A 25,929-nucleotide genomic window follows, 5' to 3' on the forward strand; every position below is an offset into this window, starting at 1 on the left:
CCTAACCCAGATCTAACTCAGATCTAATCCAGACCTAACCCAGATCTAACTTAGATCTAGTCCAGACCTAACCCAGATCTAACTTAGATCTAATCCAGACCTAACCCAGACCTAACCCAGATCTAACTCAGATCTAATCCAGACCTAACCCAGATCTAACTTAGATCTAATCCAGACCTAACCCAGATCTAACTTAGATCTAATCCAGACCTAACCCAGATCTAACTTAGATCTAAACCAGACCTAACCCAGACCTAACTCAGATCTAATTCAGATCTAATCCAGACATAACCCAGATCTAATCCAGACCTAACCCAGACCTAACTCAGATCTAATCCAGACCTAACCCAGACCTAACCCAGATCTAGGGTCTGGGTTAGGTCTGGGTTAGGTCTGATTTACGTCTGGGTTATGTCTGGGTTAGGTCTGGGTTAAAGAAGCTGATTTTAAAGGAAGCAAACGTCGCCAAAGAATACTAAACTTCTTCTGGAATTTGCCAAAAGACAAAGTGAACAATTGCTACCTCAGAACGAATAAGATGAAAATGAACAGAATCCTCCTCGAATAACATATCCTGGCCCAAAAGAATCCTCTTTGAACCGCCTGCCAAGCCACCTACCTCTGTCTATTGGACTTACACCACTTTCATAATCGATGATTAAATTTCATTTACCGAGCAATTTTAAATTGCACAAAACATGGGAATCTTTTAAGAAATTAAACACGGACTAGTTACACACAAAAAATTGACATTAAATTAAGCATGAATTACATGATATCTCATTTTATTCAAAAATGGACACCACTTTCAAAATAAACGGTCCATATCATCGAACATCACTCAGATTTGAAATTAGTTAGAAAACACTAGGATATTCGCGAGATTTGCCTCGAAATTTGAGAAACTCCGTTGCAAACTTCAATTAAGTCGAGCAGAGAGAGAGCAACAGGAGCGACATACCTGCTTCTCAGATATGCTCGTGATCATTGCGGTTAACATGATCACCTGCGGTCGAAATATCATTATTCAGTACCGGTGCGTAATATCCTGCTCTATGCACGAACGAGCCTGGAGACAACGCCGCGATCGGCGCGGAACTTTAATCAAGAGCAGAAAAGATGCCACCGAATCGCGCGCTCGCGTCTTCCGGAGGACGTTCTTTGCACTCTGCGCAACGACACAGAACGATTTCAATTTCATGCCGTCGGTCGTATTAACCCCGCTCGGTTGCGGCAGAGTAAATCGCTTTTCCTTTGACGATACCTTATTTTTCCATTCTACAAAAAGCCGCGATACGCGATGAACGTATCAGGGACCGGAGGAATCCTCAGCTCTGCTTGGCTCCCCGTAAGCAGACGCAAATTGTCATGATTGCGAGACGAAAGAGAGGAGCACTGCGGGACAGAGCTTCCAGGCGTAACGAAACATAAAACAGACTTCGATTGCTATGACACCAGGATTGACACTTGAATTTCTTACCATTTTTCAAGTATAATTGCATAAATCACATAATAGTTCTATAATTAATTTTCATTTTTTCAGCGCGAGCAATTGAATTTCTTTGAGAGTAAGTTAATTCAAATTTTCTTTTTTCTTTTGTTAAATATACACAGAGAGGAATCAATCCGTTGATTAGTTATTATTATTTACTATTAAATTACTATTTAATTACTATTATTTGGAATATGAATTTCGATTTTAAGAGGAAGATAAGGGAGGAATATATATATGTATATATGATGTAATGAAAGTTTTGTTGGATGTTACTTGATACAGCAATCTTTCCATTAGAAATGCCAAAAGTGACACGCGTCGAAGAAGAATCGCCTCGAAGGGGACAACAATACCATTCCTTCACCGACATATCCCTTTGAACGTGGGCGATGGTTCAATATTAGCTCGAGCAAACCGCTTTCGACGAGGACACGATTATTCGACCGAAACAGGGGTGAAACCTCTCCGTTTCGTTCACCAACACTCTGATAACCTCCCTTCCACGTCTTTTCTTTCTCTGGGTATCCGACTTTTCTCACTCTTTTCGTCTAGACGTTCCTCGGGATTTCAAATTTCTCTGTTTGTCAATTTTTCGAGTTATTTCTTACTCGTTCGATCATACTTCTCAATTATTATGTTTATCCATGTGTGTTTTCTGCTTGGAATTTTCTTCGAATATGTAACACTCGATGTAGAATTCATTTTAATATGGCGTAAATGTGATAGTACCTAATAATGGCTCATTATATAGTATTTAATAGTACGATAGTACTTAATAATGGCTCATTGTATAGTACTTAGTATGATAGTACTTAATAATGGCTCATTATATAGTACTTAATAGTATGATAGTGTGTACTTAATAATGGCTCATTATATAGTATGATAGTACTTAATAATGGCTCATTATATAGTACTTAATAGTATGATAGTATGTACTTAATAATGGCTCATTATATAGTACTTAATAGTATGATAGTACTTAATAATGGCTCATTATATAGTATGATAGTACTTAATAATGGCTCATTATATAGCACTTAATAGTATGATAGTACTTAATAATGGTTCATTATATAGTACTTAATAGTATGATAGTACCTAATAATGACTCATTATATAGTACTTAATAGTATGATAGTACTTAATAATGGCTCATTGTATAGTACTTAGTATGATAGTACTTAATAATGGCTCATTATATAGTACTTAATAGTATGATAGTATGTACTTAATAATGGCTCATTATATAGTATGATAGTACTTAATAATGGCTCATTATATAGTACTTAATAGTATGATAGTGCTTAATAATGGCTCATTATATAGTACTTAATAGTATGATAGTACTTAATAATGGCTCATTATATAGTATGATAGTACTTAATAATTGCTCATTATATAGTACTTAATAGTATGATGGTACTTAATAATGGCTCATTATATAGTACTTAATAGTATGATAGTACCTAATAATGGCTCATTATATAGTACTTAATAGTATGATAGTACTTAATAATGGCTCATTATATTAATATGACACGTTTAGTTTGCAAATTCTTCTCAATATCCGTGTGTGCCAATTGCAAGGAATCTTAAGGATACTTGCCCCCCTGTTATAGTCCCCTAACTGCCAGGGTAAGTGAATCGAGATTATTTCAAGGAAGTCTTACAACTCGGGGATCATTTTCCGCAAACTAGTCGGCCAAGGAACACGGGCAACCGTTCACAAACAAACTTCTCCCGTAAACGCACACGATGTACCCTTCCACTCGATTCGATCGCGGAAAAAAACTCTCGGAGCCTGCCACGGTAATAACACGATAATAATTTATAACATAACAATCGCGGAGCCACTGTGTGGTGGAGGAACAACCGGATGAACGGTGGGGGGGACGGTTTGGTCCCGGGTTGCTAGAGCCCCCCCGGAGGCCGGGTGCAACGGAGCGTTGCGATCATTACGAGAGGGGGCCCCCGAGAAGTATACGTGTCCGTGGTAAAAGGTCCACCGGTGTCCGTCCGGCGAAAAAGGAATCCCAAAACCCTGTCCACAAACGGACAGAGAGGGAAGAAGGGGGTGGGACGAGGAGGGAGAAAAACAATGTTGCGCCCGGTACCGCGGGACATTCTGAAAATAAGAAGAGACCGATAGGGGTGAGGGAGGGGGCCCAAGGATGATGAGAAACAGACCGTCTTCTCTCCTTCGCCCCCTCCCCCCCCCCAGACGGGCGACCAGTTGCATCAACGAGAGCGAATTTAAAGCGATCGCGAGTGTTCCTCACGGTCCCTTCGTAAATGGAGGTGTAAGGATAAACTGTAAATCATCCGGCTCGTTATCCGAGCCGACGCGATCATACTCGCTTCTATTATTTTCTTGCACTACTTTCAGCGAGCTGCGGTACGACAGCGTCGGGGTACGTTTTATGCACGCCATTGTGTGGCCGCGATGGAGAGACGACGCGTCGCGACCATTTTTGCGATGGCGTCGCGACACGCGGAACTCGATGACTTTCGTTGCTGGATCTAAACAGTTATAATTTCAAAATACATTGATTATCACAGTGATTGTGACTCTTGAACTCTTTGGGACCACGCTTGCGATTAAAAGTGTCTCGCCTTTTTGATGCATGGGAGGTCATTTTGGTCCCAAATGTTGGAAATGTATTCACTTGTGTTGGCAATATTCAATGTTCCAATACAGGTTCATCAACTGTTGCAAATGGAACGTTTATTGCAACAGTGTTTTATGTTTTTACCATTGATGACTTTGGGGGTTGGTGGATGCAGGGGGTTTCTTAGTTTCTTAGTTTCTTAGGTTTCTTAGTTTCTTAGTTTCTTAGGTTTCTTAGTTTCTTAGTTTCTTAGTTTCTTAGTTTCAAAACAGTTTTTTGAGTTTTTCCCTTGAAAAATTTTAAAGGAAGCAAACGTCGCCAAAGAATATTAAACTTCTTCTGGAATTTGCCAAAAGACAAAGTGAGCAATTGCTACTTCAATACGAACAAATCTGAGTTAGGTCTGGGTTAGGTCTGGATTAGGTCTGGGTTAGGTCTGATTTACGTCTGGGTTAGGTCTGGGTTAGGTCTGGTTTACGTTTGGGTTAGGTCTGGGTTAGGTCTGATTTATTAACTAATCCAGACCTAACCCAGATCTAACTCAGATCTAAACCAGACCTAACCCAGATCTAACTCAGATCTAATCCAGACCTAACCCAGATCTAACTCAGATCTAAACCAGACCTAACCCAGACCTAACCCAGATCTAATTCAGATCTAATCCAGACCTAACCTAAAGCTAAGTCAGATCTAATCCAGACCTAACCCAGACCTAACTCAGATCTAACTCAGATCTAATCCAGACCTAACCCAGACCCTAGATCTGGGTTAGGTCTGGATTAGGACTGAATTAGGTATGGGTTAGGTCTGGGTTAGGTCTGGGTTAGGTCTGGGTTAGGTCTGGTTTACGTTTCGGTTAGGTCTGGGTTAGGTCTGGATTAGGTCTGGGTTAGGTCTGGGTTAGGTCTGGGTTAGGTCTGATTTACGTCTGGGTTAGGTCTGGGTTAGGTCTGGTTTACGTTTGGGTTAGGTCTGGGTTAGGTCTGATTTATTAACTAATCCAGACCTAACCCAGATCTAACTCAGATCTAAACCAGACCTAACCCAGATCTAACTCAGGTCTAATCCAGACCTAACTCAAATCTAATCCAGACCTAACCCAGACCTAACTCAGATCTAATCCAGACCTAACCCAGGCCTAACCCAGATCTAACTCAGATCTAATCCAGACCTAACCTAGACCCTAGGTCTGGGTTAGGTCTGGATTAGATCTGAGTTAGATCTGAGTTAGGTCTGGGTTAGGTCTGGTTTACGTCTGGGTTAGGTCTGGGTTAGGTCTGGTTTACGTTTGGGTTAGGTCTGGGTTAGGTCTGGATTAGATCTGGATTAGATCTGGGTTAGGTCTGGGTTAGGTCTGGATTAGATCTGGGTTAGGTCTGGTTTACGTCTGGTTTACGTCTGGTTTACGTCTGGGTTAGGTCTAGGTTAAAGAAGCTGATTTTAAAGGAAGCAAACATCGCCAAAGAATATTAAACTTCTTCTGGAATTTGCCAAAAGACAAAGTGAACAATTGCTACCTCAGAACGAACAAGATGAAAATGAACAGAATCCTCCTCGAATAATATATCCTGATCCAAAAGAATCCTCTTTAAACCGCCTCGACTAGCAGCCACACTCGCGAGGATAAAAAAAGGACTCATCCAAAGGGAAAAAAGGTCCCATGATCGCGAAGATTTCACCTTCTCCCTGGGCCAGGTGAAATTTTCTTGCGCTACGTTCGCGTGCTTCCACGAACGTAGGAAAGAGGGTCGTCGCGAAGACCGAGAAGGTAGCGACCGATTTCGAGTCGAGCACGCTCCTTTCCGCTTCCAGGATCGCGGGTCCCGGGGTGGCTGCATACCGTGATCGCCGGAGCATCGTCCACGGGATTTTGTTTTTACGCCCGAGCGAGGTCCACCGGGCGATCTTCTTGTTTGCTCAGGGGGACTCTGGCCACGGTCGCGAGGAATAGCGTTCCGTTGCGGACGAACCGAGGGCCGGGACTAAATTTACGCCGACCAGAGTAGCCGTAGTTGACCGACGGACTGCGGGCAGGATGTCGATTATCGACGCTTTTTGCCGCGATTCCCTCCCCTTTTTCGTGCCGGAGCGCCTAATTAGCTTTCGTTATTCTAGCGCGCACCGAACCGGCTTCCGCCCGCTGACAACGATTCAGAAACGATTCGACGTGTCGATCTCATCTTTCTTCATCTTCGAGTACCTCATCCACCTCCACGTAGCTGCGAAATCCTCCGTGAATCTTAAACTTTCATAAACGATTAACCTTCACTCAGCTGTTCTGTTCATTATCATTATAAGTATACCGCGGATCTTTATGCAAATTGGGAGCTTTGTAGATGACTGTTGTTAAGGAGTTCAGTGTCGACTTTGCACACAAAATTTGGCGCAAATACGATGACCTAACATAATGCATTTCAGTATCATAAAAATGTCTAATCTCTAGGTGTAAATAGGACCGATTTCGAGCTGCGCGGTTCAACGACAGATTGCCCGATCATCTATGACAAAACACAAAAGCGGCATGCGTTGGAAGCTTAATTATGACTTCAGCTTCCGTTAACCCGGCTCGCGATGATGCACGGGCATTCCGGAGCAGTTCGCGGCGCGTTCGTTGTTCGAAAAAGCGATCCTTGCCTCTTCCTGTCGCCAGGCATTTACAAAGTTCGCCGGTAACGAGGCTTCGTTAACGGTACGGGGAGCAATAATCGCTCGAGTTGCAGTCGACCCACATTCTTCGAGTTATTGGCGGGAGGATCTTCGTCCTCGCGGATTCCGCTCCTTCGAAGGAATGCAGAGATTTTCGAGGCTCACAATGCATCGAACGTTTCCCTTTTTACGAGTATCAGATATTGAAAATAATTATGAAACTTGGTTTGCAACCTAATATCTATCAGACTTCTTCTGTCGAAGCTTAATTTCTTCGAACTTCTTGAAGGATCTACAAAATTAAATCGCTCTGGTTTCGTTAGATCTCATCCCCAGCAAGAAATTGATCCTAATTGTAGAAGAGTCCCCCGCTACCCCCTGATGTCTGGGTTTCTACGGGGCGTGGAAGCTTTTTTCCTGTTCCATTCCGTTAATTTCGAATCGGGGGGTCCGTCCTCGTCGTCCGTTTCACCCCCGTCGGCAGTGTCCATTGATTGGGCGGCCGTATACAGCCGATTTCTTGCCGTCTTCTCCTTTTCAGCAGAAATAAATCTTGTGTTTTCGCGTATAAGCGGCCTTTTAATATCACCAGGCTTGATTTACCGACGCAACGCCGTGCATCGAACGCGCGCAAGAGAGGCCGAGCCTCCTGCTCCGACCGGGTGACATTTGTCTTCCGGCCGGGACGAAGGGAACACGACTATCCCCAGGTTTTCCCTGATTTACCGCTCCCCGACGGTATTTGACTAAACGTTCCCTGATCTCGACGATCCTCGCGACTCTGATCGCCAATATCACCGCCAGAACGTCTCACAGGGACGCTTCCGGTTTCCAACCACCTGTACCCTACGCGTCGATGCATTTTTAAACCTTTACCAGCAAAATATTGTCAATTTTTTAACTATGGTGATTTTGTAAACAAAAATTCGATCAACGAGCTTCCTTGGGTCATTTTTAAAGTTAAATCGCGTTGGATTAACTTGAAGACTCTTCCACGTTAAGAAACGAGTGGCTAGGAAGATGGTTTTAGTTTAAACAATATTTTTAATCCAAACTGTTTTTAATCCCAAAAATAGCCAAATAGGCATAAAGGTGCCCCCAAAATCAAAGTGATCGGGGTTAATACCACTTGATAGATGGTTCGAATACACCCCTTTTCACAGAGTTTCAACCCCTTATCTCTACTACAAGGGTAATTATAGGGTGAAAATCATTTTTTTGGTTTATCCTTAACATCTTCCGTTCTGCTCAATTAAAAGTTATGAAAAAAATCATGGTTATTCTATCGACTGATGTACATGTTCGAGAATTTTTTCAGAATTTTTGGATGCAAATTCGATTTTTAAAAAATTCGACAATATTTTAACCGGCGATTTTTTGTCGAAGTTATCAAGCGACCATGTTTGTTTTTATAGAGTATAAAGCTCTCAACAAAATTAGTAAGCTCTAATTTTTTCAGATTTTTCGAAGGGGTGGAACGTAGTCAAAAAAATGAAAAATGATAAAAAAATGGTGAAAAAGCGTCATATTGCCTTAATGCCTTGCATGACCATATTCATATTTTTACAGTATAAAGCTCTCAACAGAATTAGTAATCTCTAATTTTTTCAGATTTTTCGAAGGGGTGGAACGTAGTCAAAAAAATAGAAAATGATAAAAAAATGGTGAAAAAGCTTTATATTGCCTCAATTACTTGCCTGACCATGTTCATATTTTTATAGTATAAAGCTCTCAAAAGAGTTAGTAATCTCTAATTTTTTCAGATTTTTCGAAGGGGTGGAACGTAGTCAAAAAAATAGAAAATGATAAAAAAATGGTGAAAAAGCTTTATATTGCCTTAATTACTTGCATGACCATATTCATATTTTTACAGTATAAAGCTCTCAACAGAATTAGTAATCTCTAATTTTTTCAGATTTTTCGTAGGGGTGGAACGTAGTCAAAAAAATGAAAAATGATAAAAAAATGGTGAAAAAGCTTTATATTGACTTAATTACTTGCCTGACCATATTCATATTTTTACAGTATACAGCTCTCGAAAGAATTAGTAATCTCTAATTTTTTCAGATTTTTCGAAGGAGTGAAACGTAGTCAAAAAAATAAAAAATGATAAAAAAATGGTGAAAAAGCTTTATATTGACTTAATTACTTGCCTGACCATATTCATATTTTTACAGTATACAGCTCTCGAAAGAATTAGTAATCTCTAATTTTTTCAGATTTTTCGAAGGAGTGAAACGTAGTCAAAAAAATAAAAAATGATAAAAAAATGGTGAAAAAGCGTCATATTGCCTTAATTACTTGCCTGACCATGTTCATATTTTTATAGTATAAAGCTCTCAAAAGAGTTAGTAATCTCTAATTTTTTCAGATTTTTCGAAGCGGTGGAACGTAGTCAAAAAAATAGAAAATGATAAAAAAATGGTGAAAAAGCTTTATATTGCCTTAATTACTTGCATGACCATATTCATATTTTTACAGTATAAAGCTCTCAACAGAATTAGTAATCTCTAATTTTTTCAGATTTTTCGTAGGGGTGGAACGTAGTCAAAAAAATGAAAAATGATAAAAAAATGGTGAAAAAGCTTCATATTGCCTTAATTACTTGCATGACCGTGTTCATATTTTTACAACTATAGCGTAACATTATGACTATTAATGCGTAATTTTTCCAGAATTTTCGAAGGGGTGGAACGTAGTCAAAAAAATAAAAAATGATAAAAAAATGGTGAAAAAGCTTCATATTGCCTTAATTACTTGCATGACCGTGTTCATATTTTTACAACTATAGCCTAACATTATGATTATTAATGCGTAATTTTTCCAGAATTTTCGAAGGGGTGGAACGTAGTCAAAAAAATGAAAAATGATAAAAAAATGGTAAAAAAGCTTCATATTGCCTTAATTACTTGCATGACCGTGTTTATATTTTTACAACTATAGCCTAACATTATGACAATTGATGCATAATTTTTTCAGATTTTTTGAAAATATTGTTAAAGAATTATAGACTCATATTTCCCAATTTTTCATAAGGAAAAAGGCCACAAAATATGTTTGTTTACATTCTTAATTAACTGGTCGCGATAAGTAGTTTCAAATACGTATGGTACCGAACACCTGTCGATTAGAACCGTTACTCAATTAATGGTACTTTTTTCGAAAGATTCCACTAGCATAAGAGACCTTAGACATTCATTTCAAACTTTTCACTAATCATATCAAACACATTACATTATTATTAGCTCCCAGGTCTCTTGGCTCCATTAAAAAAATGCCAACACGTTTCAAGAATCCCAACTAAATATTCTTTCATCGAACGAAACGGAAGTCGGGGGAAAAAATGAGCAAAGACGGTGAAAAAAGGAAGAAAGCTTGGGAGCGTCCGGGGAAAATATCGACGCGGATTCTCGAAACGAGGCTGCGGCGAGAGGCGGAATCGTTGCACCGAGGGGCTGCGTTTTTGCTCGATTTCTCAAAACCGATCGAGCGTTCCCCGATCGGGGGGCAACACGCGTAGCTTGCACGCCAGGCGTGACCATCGGCTACCGCGATACACCACGAAAAACGACAGGAGCCCGCCATGCTCAGTCGATCGCCTCTATTTACATTGGCACCGTTGCGGGGAACGAGCCAACCCCGCTCGAACGTGCCTTCTACTCCACCGAGACGAAAATCTTCGATGTACAGTCCATTCGATAAGATCGTCGCCATATTTACGAAGCTTCATACATAATTAAATGAAAATTGTGTTTAAACACTAGAAATTTCCTTCTATATGCATTCACTCGGGTCAATTCGCCATTTTCGAACGATTTGGAGCGGCCATTTTGTGCTGTAATCCAACACGGATAAATATGAGCCCATAATTACGAAAGTGGTCTAACAAAGAAGGTTTTTCGTTAGTCTACGATTGTTCTGAACCGAAAAATAAGATATACTTTAAGATAGACTTTTTTACCGACCAACACTTACCGACCGATAGCGTATCAATCAACTGTTTTACCGGCCAACGCTTACCGACCGATAGCGTATCAATCAACTGTTTTACCGGCCAACGCTTACCGACCGATAGCCGATTTATCAACCGTAACCGGTCGGTAAAGTGTTAAAATATAATTCGACACCGCGAAATTGTGGAAGTAAAGCGAAGAACAAAGTACACAGGGTGACTAAAGCTACAAATACAATGAGAAAACGAGGGGAAGAAAAGCGCGAATCCCCGGGAGAAGTTGAGGCATTTTGTCATTCTTCTCATTAAACGCTGCCACAAGCAAACTCTGGAAACCTAATGAACATCGGGTCTCAACCTTTTTCGAAGCGCACAGTTTCGGTTCTTCCTTTCCAGAAACTTCTGAAAGAGCCGAGAATATACAAAAGAAGAATGAAAAGCGAGAGACGAAGAGGAGGGGGGGGGGTGGTGGGTGTGGGGAAGAGAAGAAGACGAAGAAGAGGCGTTCAGCTCGCTTTGCCCGAGCACTGATGATAGTTTTTGCTCGGCAAGATTTTTTGCCACCACCCCCGCACCACAAGGGGGTGAATGATATATGACCGCCCCCGAGACACTGGCCACCCCCGCTGGGAGAAGCAGAAAGCGAAAAAGAGACGGGACGAGGGAGATACATCCTGATTTCGGAAGAATTCCTTATGTACGTGCGCGTGCATTTGTGTTTCGAACGACTATGTGATCGTTAGCGAAGGGCTTCGCCAATTTCTGGGTTAGGTTTGTTGCTGCTAACGGTAATCATCGATTGATTATTTTCCCTAACCAGTTCTCCCAATATTTCATCGACGCAATATACAGGGTGGTACACCAACCCTGGCAAAAATTTTAATGGAAGATTCTAGGGGCCAAAACAAAACAAAATGAAGAATGTTAATTTCTTGACTGAGGCTTCGTTAAAAAGTTATTAAAAAATTAAAATAAAAAAAATTTCAAATCATTCTGAAAAAATTATTTTTGGGTGTGGGGCTCGATTATAATAGTTTTTGGTGAAGAGGCCTACCCCCAAAATCCTACCCGTTTTCTAGAAAAAAATTCGAGAAAGTGTGAAATTTTTCGACAGGAAAAAAAAATTTCAAATCCTTCTAAAAAAATTATTCTTAGCTAGGAGAGTTAATTACAATCATTTTTTGTGAATACACATACCCCTGAAAATCCATCCACTTTCGAGAAAAAAATTCAGGTGAGCTGCTGAAATTTGTTGACGAAAAAAAATTTGTCAAATCATTCTAAAAAAATTATTTTCCGTTGCACGGCTCGATTACAATCATTTTTTGCTATTACACATATCATCGAAATCCTAGGCATTTTCAAGGAAAAAATTCGAGAAGATGACTAAATTTTTCGACGAAAACAAAAAATTTCAAATCGTTCTAGAAAAATTATTTTCAGTTGCGAGGGTTAATTACAATAATTTTTGGTCGTTAGACATACCCTCGAAATCCTACCCACTTTCGAGAAAAAAATTCGAGAATCTATGAAATTTTTCGAGAAAATTCAGAAATTTCTAATCGTTCTGAAAAAATTATATTCGGTTTCAGGAGTCAATTATAATCAGTTTTGGTCATTATACATATCCCCGAAATCTTGCGCATTTTGGAGAAAAAAATTCGAGAGTGTATGAAATTTTTCGACAAAATTGAAAAATTTCAAATCGTTCTAAAAAAATTATTCTTAGCTAGGAGAGTTAATTTCAATCATTTTTTGTGAATAGACATACCCCTGAAATCCTACCCACTTTCGAGAAAAAAATTCATTACTGACGGAACTTTAAATGTTAATAACTTTTTAACAAAGCCTCCATCAACAAATTGATATTCTTGATATTCGTCGTATTTTGCTCTCTAAATACTCCCATTACAATGTTTGTGTTACTCTTAAACCACCAACGTGGATTTTACTATAAATCTTCCAAAAAAACTGTTCTTTTTGTTTCAAAATTTTCTGAAGAATTTGGTTCGAACAATGCATTTTCAAACTCCTCATTTGTATCATTAAACTTGTTTTTCTCAAAACTATATTTTCACTGGTTTCGATGATACCTAAAAAAAATGATGAAGAAAGACCCAAAAACACACATTAGTATACTCCCATAAATACAAGTCATTAAACTGCATATTAAACTGCAGAAGTTTATGCAAATTTTAGAGAAATAAATGAAGTAAATAAAACTTTTAATAAAAATATGTTTCATCGTTGGAGAATATAAAAATTCATATTTCTTTCGCACTATTATCGAAATTAAAAGAAAAAAGACAGATACATTGTAAAATACCGGGATGAATTGTTTCGATTAAACTGATCGAAGCGAGGAACGACTGCAAATTGTATATTCCCAGTCGCTCAGAAGTGCTTCATAAAGTTGGGGATGTCAATTACCGCGAGAGACGTCGGAAAGAGCTGCACCCCAAGCCAATATCAAACAAGACGGCAACTTATGGAACGGCATAAACGAATCCCGAGCCGAAAACGTCGATATTTCATCGACGGGGGAAAAAGACACGGAGACGCCTGGTTAAATTTCAACAAATCAGGCTAGAAGGCCCTCGTGAGGGGGTTAGAAATCTCTCAAAGATTAGCAAATTAGCAACAACATTCCATAGAAGAGGAATTCTAAAGTAAAAAGTCCTTTTTTTTTACATATAAAATTTAAAATTAAAAAATAAACAAACCTGCTTTAAAATGCAAAATTTTTATTTCTCAATATTTTCCACAATTTTAGAAACGACCATAACCAAAAGTTTCTGATCAAAATGATTGAAATCGTGGTAACTGTGGAGGAATATTCAACAAACTCCATTGAAACCAAATGTACCTTCAACGATTTAAAATATTTTTAAATGAAACAAATCAGATATAATTCTTAACACATTACCGACCGATATTAATCGACTTTTTTACCGACCAACACTTACCGACCGATAGCGTATTAATCAACTGTTTTACCGACCGACGCTTACCGACCGATAGCCGATTAATCAACCGCTACCGGTCGGTAAAGTGACCGAACGACGAAACTCGATACAAAACTACTGTCATAGTTCTTAAAACACCTAAAATATTTGCGTGTAGACTAGAACACCCCCCTCGAGGGATTAAATAGACCGATACTTTGATTGTTCTAAGATCTAATGCCAACGATAGGCGACAAAAGGACGGAAAGAGCTGAGAAAAGGATAAGAAGTGTCGAGAATGGTTTCGTATAATTTTTATTTCTCAATACTTTTCCACAATTTTAGAAACGACCATAACCAAAAGTTTCTGATCAAAATGATTGAAATCGTGGTAACTGTGGAGGAATATTCAACAAATTCCATTGAAACCAAATGTACCTTCAACGATTTAAAATATTTTTAAATGAAACAAATCAGATATAATTCTTAACACATTACCGACCGATATTAATCGACTTTTTTACCGACCAACACTTACCGACCGATAGCGTATTAATCAACTTCTTTACCGACCAACGCTTACCGACCGATAGCCGATTAATCAACCGCTACCGGTCGGTAAAGTGTTAAGATAAATGAATTTTTTAAATAAGAAATATTAATGATTATTTATATTCATTAATTTTTAAGTTAGAAGCTTAAATCTTTATATTTCTAATATTTTTAATTTTTATTGTATACAATCCTCGAGCGACTCCCCAATATCCCAGTCGTCCAAGGCAGAGTGCTTATATTAACTAATTAATAATTAATAATTAATAATTTCCAAACCACGTACGTACGTCGGATTGCCAAGGGAAAAGATTATGAATCATAAAATGGTGAAGATACAAGATAGATCAGTTCATAAAAGACTAAATTTCGATCTACTGATTTGTCAGATCGTTTTGGTTATTACTATTGTGAGAATCTAAAATATGCTTTGTGGTGGCGCTTCCCACGCTCGCCGCTAGAGGGCTCCGCGCTCTCACAAGCGTTCTCACGACCCTCGGTTGCTATATATACACTCCTCAAGCGCCTTCCCAATATCTCAGTCGCCTAAGGCAGGTTTTTCACGCCTCCCACGATTCTCACGAGATCCTACCCTCAGTAGCGCCAACAAGATAAACGAAAAGGTCAGTTTCCCGATTTCCTCCTCAAGCAGAGCGGACAGAAACGTCGCGAGGACGGTAAGAGGAATAATTAGTCATTTATGAGGCCGTAAGTGGGGCCGCAAAGCAAATCGGTCCCTCTCGAAGGGCCAAAAGGCACAGGGACTCCCAGGGACGAAGGTGGCGTTATCTCGAAATTATTAATCATATCGTAACGTGTCGCGGCGACGGAGAAAGGAGAAAGGCAGAGAGCCACGGGGCCACCGGGCTCCATGGACTTATCTGACACCTTAATCAATTCCAAGTTATTAATTACGGCCCCTGCCCTCCGACGCCACCGTTCTGGACCGCCGGCACACGCTTCAGAAAGCCACCGGAGCATTGTCTGCGGCTTACAATGCAGTGTCAACACGATTGGAGTCACATCTTCCGGGCTGGGGGGGGGGTCATTAATAATTATTTAGAGTCTCGCGCCACGCGATTCGTCAGCGTTCTTTCGCGGTTCATCCTTGATTATCGTTCAAGGGCACAGACAGTAAATTATTTAAATAAGAAATTAAGCCGATTTTCAAGAATTATTTCGAGGGATAAAGAATCAATGAATATCTGTAAGGTTTTGGGGACCATTTAGAGTATACTTCAATTTCATTTTGCAAATTTTTTTTGTTCAAATAAAATGCAAAATGGCGGAGATACAGCATGATTTGCTAGAAGCAAGACGTCTTCCAAAACGGTGTAAAATTAAAAAATGGCAGACCTCGGTGCAAAAAGCTTAATATTTCAAAGAAGGAGTCATGGACTCCTAATTAGACTACGAAAAGTGGTCCGTGGAGAACAGAAAATGTTAAAAACCACTGCTCTGATCTATCAAGATCGTCGGTCGCGAGCTATCCACGAATATGAAACGCGAAAACGCCCAAACGAAACAATGGCGGCGACCAAGTAGCGTAAACCGATCCATCAATCACTCGATCTCCGTCTTCCTATTTTTTTCCACCGGCAAAATGCATTATTGAATATCCAATGGTCGTGTTGTTTTTCCGAGGCGTCGATTTTAAAACCGTATTAATCGAGACCTCGTTACTTCATATTCGATCCACTCCATCTTCTTACCGGGATTTAAGTTTGGCCAGGAGAGCGCTCGCGAACAAATTCCGACTATTTTGCGTACATTTGGCAGAGGGGTGCCGTTTGCACGAGGGAGTGGGGCCGAAGGGTGAGTAGGTGGATGGGTGGCCACGGAAGGAAAACTATAAATCATTCTACGAGGCGTGCTGTAGGGGTTGTAGGGGTGGTCGGTAGTCGCCGTGCATCGACTCGCGAAATCCAACTACCCTTAAATAAGTTGATTCATTGCAGGAGGCCTCTGCAGCCAGCGTTACAGTCGAACCCTCTTGTTTCTCTTATACGAAACCATTCTCGACACTTCTTATCCTTTTCTCAGCTCTTTCCGTCCTTTTGTCGTCTATCGTTGGCATTAGATCTTAGAACAATCAAAGTATCGGTCTATTTAATCCCTTGAGGGCGGTGTTCTAGTCTACACGCAAATATTTTAGGTGTTTTAAGAACTATGACAGTAGTTTTGCATCAAGTTTCGTCGTTTGGTCACTTTACCGACCGGTAGCGGTTGATTAATCGGCTATCGGTCGGTAAGCGTTGGTCGGTAAAGAAGTTGATTAACACGCTATCGGTCGGTAAGTGTTGGTCGGTAAAAGAGTCGATTAATCTCTGGCGGCGAGCCTGGGAGGCGCCACCACAAAGCATATTTTAAATTCTCACAATAGTAATAATCAAAACGATCTGACAAATCAGTAGATCGAAATTTAGTCTTTTATGAACTGATCTATCTTATATCTTCACCATTTTATGATTCATAATCTTTTCCCTTGGCAATCTGACGTACGTACGTGGTTTGGAAATTATTAATTATTAATTATTAATTGGTTAATATAAGCACTCTGCCTTGGACGACTGGGATATTGAGAAGTCGCTCGAGGATCGTATATATAGCAACCGAGGGTCGTGAGAACGCTTGTGAGAGCGCGGAGCCCTCTAGCGGCGAGCGTGGGAGGCGCCACCACAAAGCATATTTTAAATTCTCACAATAGTAATAATCAAAACGATCTGACAAATCAGTAGATCGAAATTTAGTCTTTTATGAACTGATCTATCTTATATCTTCACCATTTTATGATTCATAATCTTTTCCCTTGGCAATCTGACGTACGTACGTGGTTTGGAAATTATTAATTATTAATTATTAATTGGTTAATATAAGCACTCTGCCTTGGACGACTGGGATATTGAGAAGTCGCTCGAGGATCGTATATATAGCAACCGAGGGTCGTGAGAACGCTTGTGAGAGCGCGGAGCCCTCTAGCGGCGAGCGTGGGAGGCGCCACCACAAAGCATATTTTAAATTCTCACAATAGTAATAACCAAAACGATCTGACAAATCAGTAGATCGAAATTTAGTCTTTTATGAACTGATCTATCTTGTATCTTCACCATTTTATGATTCATAATCTTTTCCCTTGGCAATCCGACGTACGTACGTAGTTTGGAAATTATTAATTATTAATTATTAATTGGTTAATATAAGCACTCTGACTTGGACGACTGGGATATTGGGGAGTCGCTCGAGGATTGTATACAATAAAAATTAAAAATATTAGAAATATAAAGATTTAAGCTTCTAACTTAAAAATTAATGAATATAAATAATCATTAATATTTCTTATTTAAAAAATTCATTTATCTTAACACTTTACCGACCGGTAGCGGTTGATTAATCGGCTATCGGTCGGTAAGCGTTTGTCGGTAAAGAAGTTGATTAACACGCTATCGGTCGGTAAGTGTTGGTCGGTAAAAAAGTCGATTAATATCGGTCGGTAATGTGTTAAGAATTATATCTGATTTGTTTCATTTAAAAATATTTTAAATCGTTGAAGGTACATTTGGTTTCAATGGAATTTGTTGAATATTCCTCCACAGTTACCACGATTTCAATCATTTTGATCAGAAACTTTTGGTTATGGTTGTTTCTAATATTGTGGAAAAGTATTGAGAAATAAAAATTATACGAAACCATTCTCGACACTTCTTATCCTTTTCTCAGCTCTTTCCGTCCTTTTGTCGCCTATCGTTGGCATTAGATCTTAGAACAATCAAAGTATCGGTCTATTTAATCCCTCGAGGGGGGTGTTCTAGTCTACACGCAAATATTTTAGGTGTTTTAAGAACTATGACAGTAGTTTTGCATCAAGTTTCGTCGTTTGGTCACTTTACCGACCGGTAGCGGTTGATTAATCGGCTATCGGTCGGTAAGCGTTGGTCGGTAAAACAGTTGATTAATACGCTATCGGTCGGTAAGTGTTGGTCGGTAAAAAAAGTCGATTAATATCGGTCGGTAATGTGTTAATATTTTCAATATATGGTAAAAGCTCATGGAAAATGATCAAGGTATTAAAAACAATAAAAGACGCTAAAAAAGTGCAACGAAACTGCATTAACAGATGAAGAAAAGGCAAACCTAATAGCAACACAGTTTCAAACCGCACACAACATTGAAATAGCCAATAACGCAGCATACACAACTACTTAAACGATACACAATGGCCAGCAAATCAGGAAAACCCAAACACTGACATCTCCTAAAGAATTGGATGACTGGATGAACGTTTAGGGGTTAGTAAGATTACGAAAATAAGTACTGAAACAAATTTTAGGTTATGTAGCTTACAATGGCGTGAAAGCAAAGTTTTAATCTTCTCTTAAATAACCTATAGATGAGATTTAACATTTTAGAGAGGTTATCAAGAAAAATTCACCGAATTCAGAAAATTTCATGCGCTAGAAAGATTCGTGCAAAACACAACATCCATGCTGTTGCGATGCAACGCGAAAAGCTTGAAAATACTCGCGACGTATCGAGGACAGTAAAAAGGCACCATAGGGGGGGGGAGGGTCCTCTTTTCGATAGAAGTTGAGCGATCGTCTATGCAAATACCTAATCCTTTCGCGGATCCGTCCAGGTGACGTTGACGGATTGGAGGAGGACTTTGCACGGAAGCAGCCTGAACAGATTGCAACCCACGGGACCATTTGTTTCCTTGGCCCGTGAAGAGCTTTCTGGCTACTTGGGAAGGCGATTAACTGATCTTCGTTAATTGTCGATAAAGACAACGAAGGCTGAACGATATCTCTTTGGTTTCGACTCGAAAAAATGTCGAAAGGGATAAAAACTGACATTCGACGTAGGAGTAGCTAAAGGGTTAAGAGTTTGATAAGTGAAGTTTTAGGTCTTCCCCAATCGGTTCGAAAGAACTCACCCTTGGGAAAATGGCGTAGTGTCGTTGTCACGCGGCGAAATTAAGCCGGCCTCGAAACAGGAGTGTTAAATCTTTCTGACACCGGTGGAAAAAAGCCTTTAATGCCCGGACCGGGGGTATTACGTGAGCGCGCGCTGGCTGATTATGTGTTTCCTCCTGGACGCTCAAGATTGACGGATTCAAATTTGCCGGGGCTTAAGTCCCGCTGGTTACGCGCGGTTTACGGACAGTCGGCTAAACTGGGATCAACCCTTTGCGCGGATTACGGCGTGTGTCATGTCATACTTGATTTCGGTACCGGCCAAAGGCTCGCGAAAACCCGAAATAAGTGGCGGTCGTCTCAACCCCGTGGCTAAGTATTTCGACCGAGTGAGGGTAGAGCCTTATCGTGTGCTTGTAAAAGGATCCTAACGCCCCAAAAAATGGACGAACATGAAATTTTTAACGGCTCGAAATGATTCAGGAGAGATTCTCGTCTGAGAGGTTGAAAAAATTGATTTTTTGTTTATTCTTTTAATAAATAGTTTTAAATAGAGACGTTCGTAATCTCGCGGTAATAAGCACGCGACCAAAGTGGCGACACCTATGATACAAGGCTGAAGATCGTGCGTTACTGCAATTTATTTATACTAACCTATGTAATATGTAAAGAATAATTAAAGTGTGTTTAACATTATAATATTGACTATATATGGTCATTTAATCAGTTCCATTATGAACACAAATTTTTCTTCGAATAAATGATACTTCTTCTTGTAAGTTCCACTACTTTTTACAAATTTAGTATTTTTTATATTTTTTTAGTACAGTCGGTACATAAACTAACTAAAAGTTTTTGAATTTTTCGTTTTGGACGATTTTCGGAGATTCTGGAGGCCAAAATAAGGCGAACATCAAGAATAATAATTTGTTGATGGAGGCTTCGTTGAAAAGTTATTAACGTTTAAAGTTGTGGCTGTTGAACGGCAATTTGACCACCTACTCGAATTTTTTTCTCGAAAGTGGATAGGAATTCGGGGGTATGTGTAATGACCAAAAATGATTGCAATTGCCCCTCGTAACCGAACATAATTTTTTCAGAACGATTTGAAACTTTTTTTTTTCGTCGACAAATTTGTCAACTTACTGAATTTTTTTCTCGATAATGGTTAGGATTTCGGGGATATGTCTATTCACTAAAAATGATTGTAATTGACCACTGCAATGGAAAATAATTTTTCCAGAATGATTTGAAATTTTTTAATTTTGTCGAAAAATTTAGGAACTTTGTAAATTTTTTTCTCGATAATGGTTAGGATTTCGGGGGTATGACTAATCACTAAAAATGATTGTAATTGACCACTCCAATGGAAAATAATTTTTTCAGAATGATTTGAAAATTTTTTTTCGCCGAAAAATTTAGGCACTTTCTGAATTTTTTTTCTCGAAAATGGTTAGGATTTCGAGGATATGACTATTCACCAAAAATGATTGTAATTGACCGCCGCAACCGAAAATAATTTTTTTAGGACGATTTAAAAAATTTCTTTTTCGCCGACAAATTTCAGCAGCAACTCTGTCAATATTTCTTAGAAATTTGTTTTTCATTTTTAATAATCTTCTTTGCCACCCTACAGAAAAGATGTCTAATACTTTTTTATATGTACCCATGAACTCTATATCAGAAAAAAGTTTCATTGAAATATGTTCACTAATGTAGGAGTTATGGCCGTTTGAAAATTGGACCATTGTTATGGGGTTTTTCTAATTTTACGGGATCAAGGGACAACTTTTTCACTATTATTAGAATTCCTATATATTCTTCGCCAAAATACGCGTTGTTTGCCCTTTGAAACATTAAAATCCTCCAATCCGTTCAGAAGTTGTGACATTTTAAAGATTCGCATGAAATTTTTGGGCAACATTCTGGTCATAAATTATATTTTCGATTAGGAATTTTTTTTCTCGAAAATGGGTAGGATTTCGGGGTTAAGACTAATGACCAAAATTGATTGTAATTGACCCCTGAAACCAACAATAATTTTTCCAGAACAATTCGAAAGTTTTCAATTTTGTCAAAAAATTTGTCGACTTCCTGAATTTTTTTCTCGAAAATGGTTAGGATTTCGGGGGTATGTCTATTGACCAAAAATGATTGTAATTGGCCCCCGCAACCGAAAATAATTTTTCCAAAACAATTTGCAATTTTTTTTTCCGTCGAAAAATTTCACACATTCTCGAATTTTTTCCTCGAAAGTGGGTAGGATTTCGAGGGTATGACTAATGACCAAAAATGATTACAATTAACCCCCGCTACCGAAAATAATTTTTTTAGAACGATTTGAAAGTTTTCATTTTCACCGAAAAATGACACCTATCGATTTTTCTTAAAAATTTGTTTAACGCTCTACAGAAAAGTTGTCTAATACATTTTTGTAGGTACCCATGGGCTCCGCTTCAGAAAAAAATTTCAATGAGATACCTTCACTATCGTAGAAGTTATAACCGAAAAAGTTTTGTAATTTTAAACTAACAATTGAAAACATAAGCTACAGAATTTTGTATAAAATATAGTTTTCACCTGATAAATCCCGATAAAAATATATAATTGAGAATCAAAATTTTAAATCCAATAGAATTTATAAAATATAAAAATAAAAATTCTTTTTTAACAGAAATAAATAGTTTGTTTACAATTATACACTTCGAGATGGAATTTAAATGGAATTACAGGCACAAGAGACAACTTAGGAGAAAGAAGAATGTTAAAAAGATGACCAATTTTGACATCGTCTGGAACTAAAAAATTCATAAAATGTCCTTATATAATCAGATAATGAGATAACTCACTTTTAGCAAAGAAATTAAAAACAATTTCAAACAAACGAAGTTAATCGAATTTAAGTCGAACGAATTTGATTCAGAAGTGAACAACTATATAGATCGAACATCTGGATCTCATCGATTCCACACTGTTTTAACCGGGTACGGGCAGAAAAAATTAGCAAGAATTCAAAGAACGTTCGCGAATTCCAATCGGCGCATTCCTCGGCATTCATCGCTTGGACCAGCAAGGCACACACGTTTTCGCGACGTTCTTTCATTCCTCCCACCACAACGACTCCCCGGATCCCCTTAAAATGTTGTTACAGTTTCATTGTAGAAACATCGACCATAACCGAGGAAGGGAAAAGGTGGAAAATATTTTTCCGGCCCGGTGGCATTGTCTTCGTTCGTGTCTCGCGCGGTGATTAATTTTTCAGACCCCTTTTTCCACCCGCGACGGTAATTATCGGGTTTCTGTAGGGTTTTCGTGAAAATTTATAGGCATCTGTGTTCCTCCTGGAATTGTCAACAGCTAACGGTAAAGGTAAAGGTAAGAACGCGACAAAACTTCAATCTCAATGAAAACGTTACGTTAATTAATTCACAACGTGATACTTGGATGAAAGTTACAAAACTCTGAGGAAAAGTGTAATCTACGTTAATAGTCAAATGTGTTAACATTCTTAACACTTTACCGACCGATAACGGTTGATAAATCGGCTATCGGTCGGTAAGCGTTGGTCGGTAAAACAGTTGATTAATACGCTATCAGTCGGTAAGCGTTGGTCGGTAAAAAAGTCGATTAATATCGGTCGGTAATGTGTTAAGGTATGATTCCACTGAGGCAACGCTATGCGACCTGCAGCATGCTACTTGTCATTAACTGACGACATTACTCGACATATTAAATCTTGTCGATTCGACAAAACAATATCAAATAATCCCGCATTTCTTTATTTCGGAAAGGAAACAAATGAATGTGTAGCAAATACACATGTCAAAATATTAACCATCCTAATTCCCGCCAATGATGCACCAATAATGAAACACCGACCATCGATGATCAAACTTGTCCCAACGGTGAATGGGAAAAATCAAAATGTCGAAATGCAGAAGCACCAGCAACTTGTACAAGTACACTACAACGTATTGTTAATGGGATAGCAATAGGAGATGCACTGTGGTCGAAAGTACAGGCACAGATAACGATAACGAGCAGAAGACTTATTTATATAAGGTGAAACACATAATGATCTGTTACGTTGTGGCTGGACGCGAACTCGCGACGATCTGATGACGGTGCTCGTCTTAACACTTTACCGACCGATAGCCTATTAATCGACTGTTTTACCGGCCAACGCTTACCGACCGATAGCCTATTAATCAACTGTTTTATCGGCTATCAGTCGGTAAGCGTTGGTCGGTAAAACAGTTGATTAATACGCTATCGGTCGGTAAGCGTTGGTCGGTAAAACAGTCGATTAATAGGCTATCGGTCGGTAATGTGTTGAGAACGGCTCGATTTAACAATCGACGATCGCCCTAACCGAAAAGGGCGATTGCACGACGTGTGCAACGCTGAACCGTTAACGGATTCCGTCTCGTGATATACCACGAGCGGTTTCCTGTGACAACACAACGCTAGTATGCTGGAGAAGTCCAACGAGGTGAAGAGAGATGGAGGGACAGTAGGGTCGCATTAACGAGCTTTTCCTAATTATAAGAAAAAACTGAACCGCGCGATTAAGGGCTGCGGTGGGGCTCTCCCCCAAAACCTCGTGTGGATGCCGAGCCCGGGACCAGAACGGAAAACTAATTGAAACCGCCTAACGACCCGCCGGCAAATGATACATCAGCCTCGAGGAAACCAGCCCCGCCGTCTTAATACCGTTTCGCCTTATTCGACGCTCATCGCGGGCGCAATTTCGCCCTTTTCCATCCCCCCGCCGCCCTTCGCGGACCGCTTTTCCGGCACTGGTCCCTGGGACATCCCTGGTTCATCCCCGAGGCCTGGACTCCGCGTCTTCGGTTGCTTAATTGCGCGCTCGAACGAAGATCGAGGACGCTTTCTCACTGGCCGGAATGATTTATCGCTTTTTCTGCCTCGTTTGGTACGTTGCCTTTTGAGACGGCGCGAGGGTACGTAAAAATTACCAGGTTCGTGTAAAAATCGTTGAACTTTTCGCTAAAATTAGCTGGATCGACGGAATCTTGGATGAGATTAATCCCTTGCGATGAAATCTCGATGATCGTTTGTTTCGAAAGTATGATGATACGTTACTATCTTGCACATAGATATTTGCACTTTTTTTTGGAATTTCAAAAATTTTATATTATAGGACATGTTCAATATTATTTAAATTAGTTAATTTTGTCATCTGGAGAATGTAACTTTTTTGACAATAGGAAAGCCATTAAGCCATTTACCATACTTAATTAGTTTCAAAAGGTAATTTGGGCCCATTTTCTTGTCCCTTGATTTTGAAATTCACCACGAAAATTTTAATAGAAGATTCTAGAGGCCAAAATAAGTCGAAAATAAAGAATACTAATTTGTTAATGGAAGCTTCCTTAAAAAGTTATTAACGTTTAAAGTTGTGGCTGTTGAACGGCAATTTGACCACCTACTCGAATTTTTTTCTCGAAAATGGGTAGGATTTCGAGGGTAGGTCTAATGACCAAAAATTATTGCAACAGACCCCCCTAACCGAATATAATTTTTTCAGAACGATTTGAAATTTTTTAATTTCGTCAAAAAATTTCACACCTTCCCGAATTTTTTTCTAGAAAATGGTTAGGATTTCGAGGGTATGTCTATTGGCCAAAAATTATTGCAACTGCCCCCCATAACCGAATACAATTTTTTCAGAACGATTTGAAATTTTTTTTTTCCGTCGAAAAATTTCATACCTTCTTGAATTTTTTTCTAGAAACTGGATAGGATTTCGGGGGTATGTCTATTGACCAAAAATAATTACAAATGACCCCTGCACCCGAAAATAATTTTTCCAGAACGATTCGAAATTTTTTAATTTTATCGAAAAATTTCATACCTACTCGAATTTTTTTCTAGAAACTGGATAGGATTTCGGGGGTATGTCTATTGACCAAAAATAATTACAAATGATCCCTGCACCCGAAAATAATTTTTCCAGAACGATTCGAAATTTTTTAATTTTGTCGAAAAATTTCATACCTTCTCGAATTTTTTTCTAGAAACTGGATAGGATTTCGGGGGTATGTCTATTGACCAAAAATAATTGTAATTGACCCCCTTAGCTAGAAATAATTTTTTCAGAGCGATTTGAAATTCTTTTTTTTCGTCGTAAAAATTTAGGCATCTACCCACTGTCGATTTTTCTTAAAAATTTGTTTGACGCTGTACAGAAAAGTTGTGTAACACTTTTTTGTAGGTACCCATGCACTCTGCTTTAGAAATAAATTTCAATAAGATATCTCGATTATTGTAGGAGTTATGACCGTTTGAAAATTGGTTCAGTTTTAGGGGGTTTTTCTCAATTTACATTGTCAAGGACCAACTTTTTCAATATTGTTAGAATTTGTATGTATTCTCCACTAAAATACGCGTTGTTTGCATTTTGAAAAATTAAAATCCTCCAATCCGTTCAGGAGTTATGACATTTTAAAGATTCGCATGAAATTTCAAGGAAGCCTCACATTAGGTTTTCGGTAAAGAATTATTTTCTCGAAAGTGCGTAGGATTTCGGGGGTATGTGTATTCACCAAAAATGCTTGTAATTGACCCCTGTAACTAAATATAATTTTTTTAGTATGATTCGAAATTGTTTAATTTCCCCTAAAAATTTCATAATTTACTCGAATTTTTTTCTCGAAAGTGAGTAGGATTTCGGGGGTATGTCTATTCACCGAAAATGATTGTAATTGACCCCCGCAACCGAACATAATTTTTTCAGAACGATTTGAAATTTTTCAATTTTGTCGAAAAATTTCATACTTTCTCGAATTTTTTT

The 25,929-nt window shown here is 38.9% G+C and overlaps 1 protein-coding gene across 1 annotated transcript in view; it reads right to left on the minus strand.

The window, feature by feature from the left end:
• Positions 1 to 25,929, minus strand: part of LOC122402925 (ubiquitin carboxyl-terminal hydrolase 48-like) — a gene marked incomplete at its 3' end in the record, with an annotated part of 41,430 nt that overhangs the window by 8,962 nt on the left and 6,539 nt on the right. The window lies entirely within an intron of this gene.

This window comes from Colletes gigas, unplaced genomic scaffold (assembly GCF_013123115.1).
Source record: "Colletes gigas isolate AHSC1104 unplaced genomic scaffold, ASM1312311v1 Colletes_gigas_Sc00041, whole genome shotgun sequence".
NCBI classification, from domain to species: Eukaryota; Metazoa; Arthropoda; class Insecta; order Hymenoptera; family Colletidae; genus Colletes; species Colletes gigas.